The following is a 15,475-nucleotide window of genomic DNA, read 5'->3' on the forward strand; positions in this document are numbered from 1 at the left end:
CACCCGGTATATATGTTCAACAACTGTATTTCAAAGATGGAAGAAATAACCTGTAGAATAGAGATGTCTTTCTTGTACCAGTTTCTTTCTTTCTTTCTTTCTTTCTTTCTTTCTTTCTTTCTTTCTTTCGTTTTTCTTTCTTTCTTTCTTAATGATGCCATAGGGTGTGTGTGTGTGTGTTTTTTTCCGTTTTCGTTTGCTTAATTTAAAATTGTCTCAAACCATTTCTTGAGGTGTGTTGTGGAAAATTTCTAATTTCAAATGACAAAGGAAATTGTTTTGGAAGTTGGTTGTTTGGTTGTTTGGCATGTAAGCATGATTAGGAAGAACAAGCAAACTGCAAAAGGTGGTGGAATTGTGTCATGAGATATTTTTATCATTAAAATATATAATAAAAGACCAAAAAAAAAAAAAAGGAACAAAAGAAAAGAGTTGTTACTTCTCAAATGAATAATGCTTGCAACACAAATGGAGAAAAGACAAGAAAAAAAACGTAAGCATATGCAATAATGAATACAGGGGTTAAAAAAAAAATGTAAAAAACTAATGAAAAATTTTAGAAATGATAAAGGAACAAAAATATTAAGGAAGGAGACAAAAACCGTGTTCTAAGCTGAATAGTATGTGAAATCTCATTTAAAAGTTTGTGAGACAACCTAAGGTGTTAGATTTAATATGACATAGAAGAGAGTCAAATCAGCAAAAGACTTTTATTGGATACAGAAAATCAGAGAATTTCTGCAGGTTGAAAATCTGATAAAACTCTGTTATATTACACTTTCTCCCCTTGTTTTTCTCTGTCTCTCTGTATCTCTTTGTATCTCTCTGTGTCTCTCTGTGTCTCTCTATCTCTCTACCTCTCAGTCTCTGTTGCTCTCTTCCTCTGTCACTCTCTGTCTCTGTCTGTGTTTGTCACTTTCTCTCTGTCTCTCTGCATTTGCTTCTCTCTTGCTCTCTCCCTCTGTTGCTCTCTTAACCCTATCTCTGTCACACTCTGTTCTATGTCTCTCTGTTGCACACCCCCTTTGTCATTCTCTGTCTTTGTCGCTGTCTCTCTTTGTCACTCTCTCTCTCTGTTGCTCTCTCTCTGTTGCTCTCTCTCTGTTGCTCTCTCTCTGTTGCTCTCTGTCACTTTCTGCCTCTCTGTCTCTCTGTTTATATCTGTCCTTGCATACATTTCTCTCTCTCTCTCTCTCTCTCTCTCTCTCTCTCTCTCTCTCACCTTCTCACTGCACACACACTACTCTCTCCTCACTTCATTCTCTTTCTCTCATACTCCCTCTCCTTCTGAGCATACGCTTCTCTCTCTCTCTCTCCATTCTCCCTCCCTCTCTCTTTCCATTTCTCCTCTCTTTCTTCCATACACACACATACACTCTTTCTCTCTCTCCACTCCCCCTCTCTCTCCATTTCCTCTCTCTCTCTCTCTCTCTCTCTCACTTCCTCTCACTTGCACACATGTATACACTCCATTGCAAGTTTATTTCACTCGGAGTCTTATGCCCTTACAAACAGACCAGTTCACACATATACATATATTGATTTCTAAGCTTGGCATAAGGCCACAAATTTGGGTCAGGAAACAGTCAAATTCACTCGACCCCAGTACTTGATTGGTACTGATTTTATCGACCCTGAAAAGATAAAAGGCAAAGCTAATCCTGGTGGGATATGAATTCTGAAGGTAGAGGAACGTAACTGAATACCGCAATGCAATTTATCGCTACTTTATCACTTTACTGATGCTGCCAATCTAACTCTATCTCCACCTTCACCAGCGCATATATTATCATATATTATGTGAGCCAATAAAGGAGCTTTTACGAGGTCATTTAGCCTACTAGAAATAGAAGCTAAATCATCATTACATTATCTCCTATTGTTTTAGAAGAGATGCATTAAAAAATGTAGGCTTGCATGTACTATGCTCAAAGAAAAGACAGGTTGGTCATGAATAGAATGCCTGTGACTAGTGATTTACTTGATTAAGACTGACCTGGGGCTAAACTACAACAACAAAAACAACAACAACAACAACAACAACAACAACAACAACAACAGCAACAACAACAACAGCAATAGCAACAACAACATATATATCGTAAATATAGATTTTGATATATGGAATATTTACATATGTATGTATAGACAGGTATTGATTTCATCAGGGGTTAGGGATTTCTATAATTGATAAATTGACCCCAGTGCATTATTGGTATATAAACGTTGTCAGCCCTAGTACATTGAAAGATCAGCTTGACTGAGAAGGACTTGAACCGAGAACAGCAAGCTATCTAACTGAATAGTTACAATGGGCTTCTGCAGAAAGTCTGTCTACCAAATGCTATTCACAACATATTAGTTTACCTGACACTAGGGTAAGAAACACATGCCTAAAGTTCTGCACTTTGGGGTCAGATATGAAACCTTATTACAGCCAACACTTCACTGCAGTTAATAACAATAATAATAATAATAATAATAATAATAATAATAATAATAATAATAATAATAATAATAATAATAATAATAAGGCAGTGGCTCTCATGGCTTCTGATCTTAATTGACTGGAAGTGTTATCATGTACATTGTTTTGTCTTGGTATAAGAGATGGGCTACAGCAAATGTTCTGCTCAATACCACAGATTTGTTTGTCAGTTGTTTGACCTTAACCAGTTGAGCATGTCCCTTGGTGGCTGACGATATGTGCATCTCTGATCACGAGCAGAAGTAGTGGGGGAGCATCATAGCCATTTGTTGAGAGGAGTTCTTTGGGGTTTGAATAATTCACCTTTGTAAACATGGGTCTTTTGTTCAACCTCCTTAAACAAACCTTATTCAGGGACCTTTTGAGTGGGATGGGCTACTCAACCTGAAGAAAATTCTAACTGGGCCCCACCTGCTAGGTCATGTGCTGTTTATCTTGATATGAGATCACCACGTCGTGCACATATGGTTGTGATGCATGTGCCTGGTGTACCCTTATCAGATGGGTAGTCATGATGGGTGTAATGGGCTTCGCATATTTTATCCCAGTGTCACTTTGATGGCATGCACTGCTCTCTCACTCAATAATAATAATTAATAATAATGGGATAAGGAAGAAAGAAAAGCTGAAAGATATGACAGATTAGCTTGGGAGGTTAAAACAGTTGTGGTCAAGGGGAAAGGTGGAAGTTGTACCAATAATTGTCAGAGCCCTGGGAAGAGTGAGTAAAAATCTTGAGAAGTACAAGGAACAAATAGGGGCTGCAATATGGGTGGAGAACTTGCAGAAAACAGCATTGCTTGGAACTGCTCGAATACTCCGAATGGTGCTTCAAAAATAAGGTAGTAAACAGCTGGCACTATAGTACATCTCTAGCGTTAGAAGCTGTGCAAAGACAATAATAATAATAATAATAATAATAATAATAATAATAATAATAATAATAATAATAATAATAATAATAATAATAACAAGGGAAATTGAAATAGAATGCCTGGTAGAACTCCTACAGAAAGTTTGTCTCTTAGGGACAGCAAAGATTATCAGGAGGGTCCTAAGCACTTGAAAGACTGCTGAAAATGTATGGATTCCTAAGGTTACAGGTAGTAACCCACTATCCACACAATCCCTACCAGGAATAAGACTGAACCTGAGACAAACCAAAATAATGATAATAAAACTTAGATATATGGTTTATGATGCACATTTTGACATACATTGTATACAGAAATTACTGCTTTATTTAATTTACTATAGGGGTTGTTCTGAAGATAATGCAGAAATAGGAATGACTTCTTTTATTAACTAATGTCATTCAAACTGCACACGTTGGTAGAATAACATCATCATCATCATCATCATCATCGTTTAACGTCCGCTTTCCATGCTAGCATGGGTTGGACGATTTGACTGAGGACTGGTGAAACCGGATGGCAACACCAGGCTCCAGTCTGATTTGGCAGAGTTTCTACAGCTGGATGCCCTTCCTAACGCCAACCACTCAGAGAGTGTAGTGGGTGCTTTTACGTGTCACCCGCACGAAAACGGCCACGCTCGAAATGGTGTCTTTTATGTGCCACCCGCACAAGCCAGTCCAGGGGCACTGGCAACGATCTCGCTCGAAAATCCTACAGGAGCCAGTCAGGCGGTACTGGCAACGGCCACGCTCAAAATGGTGCATCTCATGTGCCACCCGCACAAGAACCAGTCCAGTGGCACTGGCAATGATCTTACTTGGCTTGCCGGGTCTTCTCACGCACAGCCCATTTCCAAAGGTCTCGGTCCGTAGTCATCGCCTCGGTGAGGCCCAATGTACGAAGGTCTTGCCTCACCACCTCAGCCCAGGTCTTCCTGGGCCTACCTCTTCCACGGGTTCCCTCAACTGTTAGGGTGTGGCACTTTTTCACGCAGCTATCCTCCTCCATTCTCACCACATGTCCATACCAGCGCAATCGTCTCTCTTGCACACCACAACTGATGCTTCTAATGTTCAGCTTTTCTCTCAAGATACTTACACTCTGACGGGTATTCACATTGACATTACACATCCAACGGAGCATACTGGCTTCATTCCTTGCGAGCTTACGTATGTCCTCAGCAGTTACAGCCCATGTTTCACTGCCATGTAGCATGGTTGTTCGTACGCATGCGTCATACAGTCTGCCTTTTACTCTGAGTGAGAGTCCCTTTGTCGCCAGCAGGGGTAAGAGCTCTCTAAACTTTGCCCAGGCTATTCTTATTCTAGCAGCTACACTTTCAGCGCACCCACCCCCACTACTAACTTGGTCGCCCAGATAGCGGAAGCTATCGACTACCTCTAGTTTTTCACCCTGGAATGAGATAGAAGTTGTTTCCTGTTTGTTTGCAGTCTTTATTGCACCTGAACATCTGCCACAAACAAAAACTAACTTGCTAGTTAACCTGCCTTTGATGTTGCTGCACCTCTTATGTGTCCATAGCTTGCACCGGGTACATCTTATAGAGTTACTACCTACTCCTTTTCTACATACTGAGCAGGGCCATCTACCTGAAGGGGTTTGTGTTTTATCTACCTTCCTACTTATTAGGATTTTGGTTTTAGCTAGGTTGACTCTAAGGCCCTTCAATTCTAGACCTTGCTTCCACACCTGAAACTTCTCCTCTAGTTCTGATAGTGACTCCGCAATTAGGGCAAGGTCATCAGCATAGAGGAGCTCCCAGGGGCAACCTGTCTTGAACTCCTCTGTGATTGCCTGGAGGACTATGGTAAATAATAGGGGGCTGAGGACGGAACCTTGGTGGACCCCTACCTCTACCCGGAATTCATTGCTGTACTCATTTCCAACCCTCACCTTACTGGCCGCATCTCTGTACATGGCTCGCACAGCTCTCACTAGCCATTCTTCTATCCCAAGTTTCCTCATTGACCACCAGATAAGGGATCGGGGGACCCTGTCAAAGGCTTTCTCCATGTCAACGAAAGCCAGGTACAGAGGTTTATCCTTGGCTAGGTATTTCTCTTGCAACTGTCTCACTAGAAATAAGGCATCAGTAGTGCTTTTACCTGGCACGAACCCAAACTGCATCTCATCTAAATTGATTCGCTCCCTAATTAGTTGGGCTATGACCCTCTCTGTAACTTTCATAACCTGATCTAACAGCTTGATGCCTCTGTAATTATTTGTATCTAAAGCGTCCCCTTTACCTTTGTAGCAGTTGACTATGATGCTGCTACACCAGTCATAGGGTATGACTCCTTCGTGTATCACCTGGTTCGTAATACGGGTGACTAGGCTATAGCCAACACTGCCAGATATTTTGAGCATCTCTGCAGTGATTCCTGATGGGCCGGGGGCTTTCCCGGTCTTCATACTCTTAATTGCTTTATCTACCCTGGTACTATCAACTCGGATAGCTGGTCCCTCTATTGGGTCGACATAAGGCAGGCTCTCTTTCTCCCATTCATTCTCTTTATTAAGCAATCTCTCTTTATTAAGCAATCTCTCTTTATTAAGCAATCTACAGTTCTATTATAATAACTCTTCTGTGCATTCTTCATATTACATGCAAATAATGGGCTCCAGGCAGAAACAACATGTAACGCTGAATGGTTGACAAAGGAAGGTGTAAGCTGTCCAATAACTGCAGAAATTTACAAGTTGCTTATGGAGATAATACTGTTGAAAGAGGAAAGCCCACGAATAGATGAAGAAATTTAAAGAAGGGGAAACTAGCATCGGTGACAAACTGCGCAGTAGGAGACCATCAGCTGCAATCACTGACATAAATTGCCAGCGAATGGATGAGTTGATCCACATGGACAGATGACCCATAGTAAGCAAGCCATGAGCTTAATGCATGGCTGTGTATTTTGGTCACAATACATAACAAAAGGTGGGAGAAGACTTTGAGTATCATGAAGTGTGTGCAAAAGGGGGTACGGTACTTTGGCAGTTGACACTTGATCTGAAGGAGAGATGGGTGCAAGTCTGTTCTGATGCGCTGGAAGCATTTGAAGCCAATGAAGACACTACCACCATCATGGTGCCATACTGAAACCTTTTTATGTGTATGTTGGACTTCAACAGGTGTGTGTTTTGTCACCTCTTCTTTTCATAATTTTTATGAACTGGATTAACATGCATAGCCAGTGATATCACGATTGGTGGGTGTAGAATCGGTCACCTGATATTTGCAAACATGGTGCTACATGGTCCATCAAAAGGTGGTCTCCAGCATGCACTGAATAGGTTCCATGCTGAGTGCTGCAAGGCAGGGACAAGAATTTGTGTTATGAAAACTGACAGATTGGTTTTCTCAAGAGACTCATCTCAGTGCACTCTGCACTTTAGTGGAACATGTGAGATGTGAGATGAGTGGAGAGTTTAAGTACCTTAACCCAGTAAGTCCCACTGTCCTATAAATAGGACACTAAATGAGAACATTAAATAAGCTATACCACATTGTCTCAGTGGCCTATTTATAGGACACCAAATATTTCCATTTCTACTTGAAGTAAAGGAGTTTTAATAATTATTTTTTTCATTTTAACCTATTTTCAATCATCTGTAAAAATTTCAAAGTAATATTCAGAAATTTAAGTACTCTGGGACTTAATGAGTTAAGGCTGTGTTCATGAATGATAGAAGGCAGGAAGCTGAACACTAATGTCCCTGCACTGTTATTTGATCCTCAAAGGAAGAGAGATTGGTAAAAAAAAAAAGTCAAACTTGCTATCTTCAATTTAGTGTGCCTATCCTCACCTATGGTTATTAATGTTGGGTAATGGCCAAAAGAGTATGATTGCAAATACAAGCAGTCAAAATGGGGTTCTTCCAAAGGGTCTCTGGAGTAATGCAGAGACTAACTCTAGGATTAGTAACTCAGAGATCAGGGAGTCTTTTTAGGTTGAGCCACTGGTACTATAGACATGTTGTACTACACGTGTGTTTAGGATGTTGCAGGAAAAGATTGCAAGACGGATTCTTTAAGCTGAATCAACTGGTAGGAGTTATAGGAGCAGACTAAGAATGAAATGGTTGAATAATATCCATTGTTTCAGTTGGCTGCACTTGGGAATCCAGACAGAAAAATTTAATGATGGTTACATCTGATATGATCCTATTGAGGAGTTACCTGAGGGCTCCAGCCCCACCAGCTTTCTCAAGAATAGTGGGTGGAGAAGATAGATGGATGGATGGATGGATATATATATATATATATATATATATATATATATATATATATATATATATATATATATATATATATATATATATATATATATATATATATATACATACATACAGGGTGCGATGGGTAAATTGTCGCCATTTTATATTTTTAATTTCATGCATGTGCATTGTTTGTTCTTGATTTTGTCAACTACACAGTATAGGCAGGTTAGCTGGGCACTGTCTGTGAGAAAAACACCACCATGACACAATTCACTCTGCCAGAAATTTGGAAACAACATACTGTACTGCTTGGCATTTGTGCAAGAATCTCCAATATGAGCATTTCATAGTGTTTGGGTGTCAATCTGAGGACATGTACCGAAAGTGATAAAAATCAAACATCCAGTCAACATCATGGTGTTTGGAGTGGTCACTAGTGATGGTGGCGTTATGCCTCCATTCATCTTTCCACATGGTCTCAGACTCAACACAGAGGCCTACATTAGGTGTCTGGAAGAGGTAGTGCTGCCCTGGGTGAAGAGGATAACTGCTGGAAGACCCTATGTCTGGCAACCAGACTGCACCCTACCACACAAACAGGAGAACCCTGTCATGGCTGTCAGACAATTTCTGTGACACAACACCCCTAATATCTGGCTACCTAACTCCCCAGACTGCAACCCCTTGATTATTATTTGTGGGGTGCAGTTGAGTGAGAGACCAACAAAACCCCTTGTAACACCAAAGATGAACTGAAGGCAAGGATCATGGCAGCATTCACCAACTTAAACAAGGAGACCGTCCAGAAGAGTTTGCAGGAGATTTAGAAGTTGTCTGGAGACCATGGTTGAAGCCAATGGCGATTTATTGAATAAATTTACTCTTTAATATTTCAAGATATCTTTATGTAATTTTAATAAATATATCTGTTAAAGGTTGACATAGTAATTTTTCTGGAAACAAGCAAATGAAATAATCTAATAATCTATAATATAAGCCAGCATTGACTTTGCTACTTGTTTTTCATGCAGCTGGCATCCATTGGCTTTTCTGCTCCACTCTATTTATTCACTAAAACTCTACGTATTGCTTTCTGTTTTCTTACACCTGGTAATAATTGGTAAGAATTACTCTTTGTCGATGAGAACTAATAAAACTAAGACAAGTCCATAGTTAACATCGTAGCATCATAAATATCATATTGCATTCTATTTTAAATTATCTTTAATTAATTAAAATTCTGTGGGTTGTCTCTCTTGCCTTTCTTGAGTAGAATTAATCATTAAACTAATTAATCATTTTTTTTCACCTGCACTACAGATTTAATGTTAATTAAATTAATATTTTTTTGTTTAATCCATTTAGTACATTAGTACCAGTCCTTCGGTTAGTTACCCCTTTTGAAGAATATTTTGCAAATTTTAATTGTTATAATTGGATATTTACATTAGTTATGTAGAACAAATGTGAAGGCAGGTGGCCTAATGGTTCGGCTATTGCACTCATGATTGCTAGATCATGAGTTTGATTCTTTGACTGAGTGGTGCATGGTGTTCTTGAGCAAAATACTTCATTTCCCATTGCTCCAGCCCCACTTCGATCCGGGGGTAATGTCGGTCTGCTTGCCTGGCCAACAGATTTGGCATTATTTGAAGGCTAAACCAATGGGAAAACGCATTGTGACCAGCGATGTGCAACAGCATCTGGTAGCCTGGTTGGTCACGTGATCATGTGATTTAGAATAAGTAGACAATTAAAATGCTGCTGCAGCTACTGATGATGTTGTTGTTGATGATGATGATGACGACGACGATGACGATGATGTTGATGATGATGATGACGATGATGATGATGATGGATGATGATGATGATGATGATGATGATGATCTGCACCCTGTATTACCGATTTCCTTTGCAAAATAGGGATAGCGGTGGCCCATCAGAGAAATGAGCCCTGTGAGGAGGAGTAGATGCTGCAGTGAGTGTCACTGACCATTCTCTGAAGCAACACCATCATGGTCATTACTGCGGCTGAGCATCCCACTTGTTTTGGGGTATGTGGCCCATTGCTCCTCCCCCTCCATCGTCTGTTGCTTTACTCCCCACCTTTTCCTTTTCTTTCTTTTCCTTTCTTATCTCCCTTCTTTTCTGTTTCTTTGTATTTCTCATATCTTTTTTTAATTATTTGTAAGACAGCCTCCAATTAACTGGATATGTACATAACACCAGACAGGACTTGAAATCAGAATCTTTATAATTATAAATACTATCGAAGCCAATTTAGCAATATCAATTCCGAGTTCAAATCAAATCCTGTACTATGTACACATTACTGAATAAGACACCTAATGATAAATGGAGATCAAAGAGATTTAAACGATCAAAAAGATTAAGATGTAGATATAAATATTAGAAGACTTTTCATCTTTGGAGATGAAATTAACACTCGGAAAAATTATAATTAGATTCTTTTATGTTGCTAATGCCTTTAAGAAAGGTAGAGAAATCCCAATTCTTGTTTATCACTCTCTTAAATATCTTATATTTCATACCGACATATAATGAAGATATTGCTCCAGCATGGTCTCTGTTTTGATGGTTATATCAAACTAGACAACTATACCTTCCAAGAATAGGTGTCAGGTAACTACGTCAGTGTCTCCTTTCTAGTTCTGCATTATCGAATCTATTTATAGGAAGTGTGTAAATGCTTTTAAAAAAAATCATTCATCTTCTCTGCTCCTGTGTCAATTAAATGCCAGAATATGTTATTCTTTAAGAACATTTAATGGTAATTATTATGTCTACAATAATGTTGCTCAGAGAAATATCGGAATGATTTGTCAGATATAGATTTGAATTTAGACAAACATGTTTCCACTCCTGTTTACTTGGTGACAGAAATGGTAAGACCAGTGAGAAGATGATGCAGTTGTAGATTGATAAAGTAAATTCACATCTAGTTTAATGGTTTACAATGCTGAAAACAGTCTCGTCATTATATTACCTTTTACACATGATACAAGGTAGATGAAACAATTTGAAGAGACAGGCTGCTTAAGCAAGGGAAAAAGCACGAGATGGTCATCCAGTGGACCATGCCATTTAATTTCATTCAAGCCTTCAATGCCCATGTTTTGCTACCATTTGATATTACACTTTGTACATGAGTGTCACATAATCTGGTCTCCATTCAAAAAAAACAAAAACAAAAAAAAAAACAGAAACAAAAATCAACAGGAGTGGCTGTGTGGTAAGTAGCTTGCTTACCAACCACATGGTTCCGGGTTCAGTCCCACAGCGTGGCACCTTGGGCAAGTGTCTTCTACTATAGCCTCGGGCCGACCAAAGCCTTGTGAGTGGATTTGGTAGACGGAAACTGGAAGAAGCCCGTCGTATATATGTATATGTATATGTATATATATATATATATGTGTGTGTTTGTGTGTCTGTGTTTGTCCCTCCAACATCGCCTGACAACCGATGCTGGTGGTTTACATCCCTGTAACTTAGCAGTTCAGCAAAAGAGACTGATAGAATAAGTACTAGGCTTACAAAGAATAAGTCCTGGGGTCGATTTCCTCGACTAAAGGCAGTGCTCCAGCATGGCCGCAGTCAAATGACTGAAACAAGTAAAAGAATAAAAGAGTAAAGATAGTTAATAATTCTCTGAACATTACAAACTTTATCCTTACTCTGGCCATTATGTTTTCACAACACTGTTGATTAGAACAACCAACAAAAGCTATCAACTGCTTATAGGAGACATCTGGGCTCACCAGGAGCTGCTGATGGCTTCTGAAAGATTTAATTTTAAGAGTGCTGTTATGAGTTTGTGCCTCTTTATGTGCCTCTGTTACATATGAAGTCTTCGTTCCTTTACACTGGATACACAGAATAGAGTTCCTACATATTAATTTCCTTCATTTTGAACATGCCCACTTCTCTGATAACCAACCAAAACTTATTCCCTGGCTAGGTTGGCTTTTAAGCCCAGCATATTTATGCAGGGCTTATCCTCTAATTCTTCCACTGATTCACCCACAAAGACTAAGCTCTGATATATATTCAGTTGGTCATTAAAAGGTCGTTATTATTGTCATTTGGCCCCAGATAAACCTTGATTAAACTGTTTAATATGTCTTCTTTTTTTTTGTTATAAGATAGAGCTGATTCTACTGTTCAATATTTTTGAGATGAGGAATTCTGTACATTATTTACATTATTTACAATAGATGGATATATGTCCTCATTTTGTTTGTTGTTACCACAACATTTCAGTTGATTTACTCTCCAGCCTTCATCAGGTGTCCTGGTAGGATTTTGAACTCAATCCTGGGTTCTCATTCCTAAGGTATTTTTTGCTGATGTTATTATCATCATCATCATCGTCATTATTATTATTATTTATTCAAGGTGCTGCCTAGAATTGAACTCGCAATCTTGGAGTTAGTATCCCGAGCTCTCAACCATTATGCTATATGCCCATGGGCTGAGGCAAATTTGTCTTCTATTTGCATGACACTTCTATAATTAAAGTCTCAATTAAGCAATGTTCGTTAAGCCATTAACAAGCATCCAAAGGCAGATCCATGCCCTTGTTTTCATGATAAGTAATTCCTAATTTAATCTATTCACCTGAGTATTTTCACTTGGCTACAATGTCTGAGATTTTATTTAGTTTATGGACTCAAAGCTCACTTTATTTTTTCTTCATTTAAATTTAATTTTTAACCCTTTTGTTACCACATTTCTGTTGAAATACAATACTTTTATCCCAATTCATTTTGAAAATAATGAAAAATTTAGTAAAAAACTTTGTCATAATAAACATGGTATTTGGAACATAAATTAACAGGAAATTGTGATGGAAGGTTTTAATTTAGATCCTTTAGAAAATGATGCTTGTATCATAGAACCAAGGGCTGTCTCAGGTGGGTTGGTATCAAGAGAATTAAATATAGCTGCTTTTACAGCAATTTAAAATTAATTTTCTGCATATAAGATTTACATTTATAAATGATTATTTAAATTAATTAAAGCAGTAATCAATATTTAATAAAATTAATATTTTAAATCTCAGAAATTACCACCCATATTAACATTTACAATCTTTAACATAGCAAAGTGACTACCAATAAACTTCACCTAAGAAAATCTGGTATGAATTTACTGCCCTTTAAGAACAAAAAAATAACACTAATTTAGTTGATTATTCGGTGAACCATAGAACATTCAATCATGGATCACTAAAGGTCTAAGAGCCATTAGCTAAGAGCCATTGTTTTAGACAGATTTCAAGAAAACAAAATGGTTCCACAAGGAATCAGTTGGAATGTCTATGAATCAACTACTACATTGTTGCTCAACCTGCTATAAATAGCTGCTGGCTCCCTCAAATCACACTCTCTCACTGTTGTCGTCATTGTCATCATTGTTATCACCACTGTGATCGTCACTGTCATCATTGTCATCGCCGTCACCACGACGACGACGACGACGACGACGACGACGACGACGACGACGACAACGACGACCACCACCACCACCACCACCACCGTCAACTTTGCCTTTCATCTTTTCAGGGTTGATAAATTAAGTACTAGTTGTATACTGAGGCTGATCTAATCGACTGGCCCCCCTCCCCCCAAATTTCGGGCCTTGTACCTAGAGTAGAAAAGAATATAAAAGTACTAGTTATGTACTGGGGTTGATTCTATAGACTACACATCTGTTGTACAAAATTGTCTGTGTGTTTCAATGTGGTAAATCCTTGCTTATTAATGGCTTATTTATTCCAATAAATATGAAGAAAATGTCATTTGGCTTGAACATTGTTCTTTGATTTGAATTTTAGTCGATGTGACATATTGTTGCAGATTATAGTTTCAGCCTATGAGAGATAATCTATCATCAAACATCAAAGATGTTCCTTGGGGATAATATTCTGATATATAAATACAGGAGTAAATAGATTAGATATTGAAATATTGATTTATTTTGATTAAGCAGACACAGAGCCAAACTTTATAAAAGAGCGGGTATGATCAGCTAAATTGTTGTCAGTATTATTGATATTGGTACGTATTTTATTGACCACAGAGGGATGAAAGGTGAAGTTAACTCTTGTGGGACTTGAACTCAGAACCAAAAGAGACAGAATTGATTACTGTAAGACATTTTGAGTTGTACTACTCCATTATATCTATTAATTCATCCGTTTATTTGAATAGCAATCAAATAAATGATAGTGGTTTATCAGAATTGAGGTGACGTGGTTTATCAGAATTGAGGTGGAAGTGGTTTATCAGAATTGAGGTGTAGGTGGTTTATCAGAATTGATAGAGAGTTAGAGAATAAATGAACAAACTTGAAGTATTTAGTTATACAATAATCCTTCGACAATCACAGGTGTTACGTTCCAAAAGCCCCCACGATAGGTGAAAATCCATGAGGTAGAAACAATACTGTACTCTTAACTCTCTTTTACTCTTTTACTTGTTTCAGTCATTTGACTGCGGCCATGCTGGAGCACCACCTTTAGTCGAGTAAATCGACCCCAGGACTTATTTTTTGTAAGCCTAGCACTTATTCTATCAGTCTCTTTTGCCAAACCGCGAATTTATGGGGACGTAAACACACCAGCATCGGTTGTCAAGTGGTGGTGGTGGTGGTGGGGGGCAAACACAGACACGCAAACACATACTCACACATACATATATATAAACATAAATACGACGGGCTTCTTTCAGTTTCCGTCTACCAAATCCACTCACAAGGCTTTGGTCAGCCCGAGGCTATAGTAGAAGACACTTGCCCAAGGTGCCACGCAGTGGGACTGAACCCAGAACCATGTGGTTGGTTCTGGGTTCAGTCCCACGGCATGGCACCTTGGGTAAGTGTCTTCTACTGTATATTTTTTTCTATTATATATATAATTTGTATATATTTATGTATATATAGTATGTGCGATTCTTTGTTTACTCATCTATGGTACACTACGTATTTTCTTTTGATATATTTTAATTAATGTGTTATACAGAGCAGTAGTGTACTGTATTTTAATTTATTAATTTATTAATTTTTAGACATGGAAATGCTTATTTTACCACAGAAATAATTAAAGTCTTAAAAAATATAAACCCATCGGCTGAAGAAACCTGCAATATATAAATTTACTTATATTAGCCAGAAAAATCTGCGATGTACTGAAGGCGTGATAGGTTAACTGCAGTATGGTGAGTGATTACTGTATTCCTTTAAATTTCAAGTTCAAATCTCACTATGGTCAACTTTTGCTAGTCATCATTCTGGGTCCAGTTTGGAATTATGGATGCAAGCACGGCTATGTGGTTAAAAAGCTTGCTTCCCAACTATGTCGTCTTGGGTTCAGTCCAACTGCACAGCACCTTGAGCAAGTGTTTTCTACCATAGCTCTGAGCTGAACAAAGCTTTGTGAGTAGATTTGGTAGATGGAAACTGAAAGAAGCCTGTCATATACACACACACACACACACACACACACACACACACACATATGTATGTATGTATATGTATGTATGTATATGTATGTATGTATATGTATGTATGTATATGTGTGTGTGTGTGTGTGTGTGTGTGTGTGTGTGTGTATGTATGTGTGTGTCATTGTACTGATGTCTGTGATGATTGTAATTGAATATCAGCATCATACAAGTGATATCGTTAATTTCCAGTCTTCCATGGAAAAACATGTCTGGCCATGAGAAATATTACATTACCTGGACACAGATGAGGGTTGGCAACAAGAAGAGCATCCAGGCACAGAAAATCTACTTCAACAAATTCTGTC

At 38.4% G+C, this 15,475-nt stretch overlaps 1 long non-coding RNA gene across 1 annotated transcript in view; it reads left to right on the plus strand.

Moving 5' to 3' along the window:
- Positions 1-14,987, plus strand: part of LOC149135974 (uncharacterized) — a 114,832-nt gene extending 99,845 nt beyond the window's left edge. The window contains exon 3 of the long non-coding RNA XR_016241307.1: positions 14,733-14,987. This is a non-coding gene — a long non-coding RNA (uncharacterized LOC149135974). The remainder of the gene's footprint in view (positions 1-14,732) is intronic.
- The last annotated feature ends 488 nt before the right edge of the window (positions 14,988-15,475 follow it).

Source organism: Octopus bimaculoides, chromosome 4, assembly GCF_046866305.1.
Source record: "Octopus bimaculoides isolate indiv1 chromosome 4, ASM4686630v1, whole genome shotgun sequence".
Taxonomy (NCBI): domain Eukaryota; kingdom Metazoa; phylum Mollusca; class Cephalopoda; order Octopoda; family Octopodidae; genus Octopus; species Octopus bimaculoides.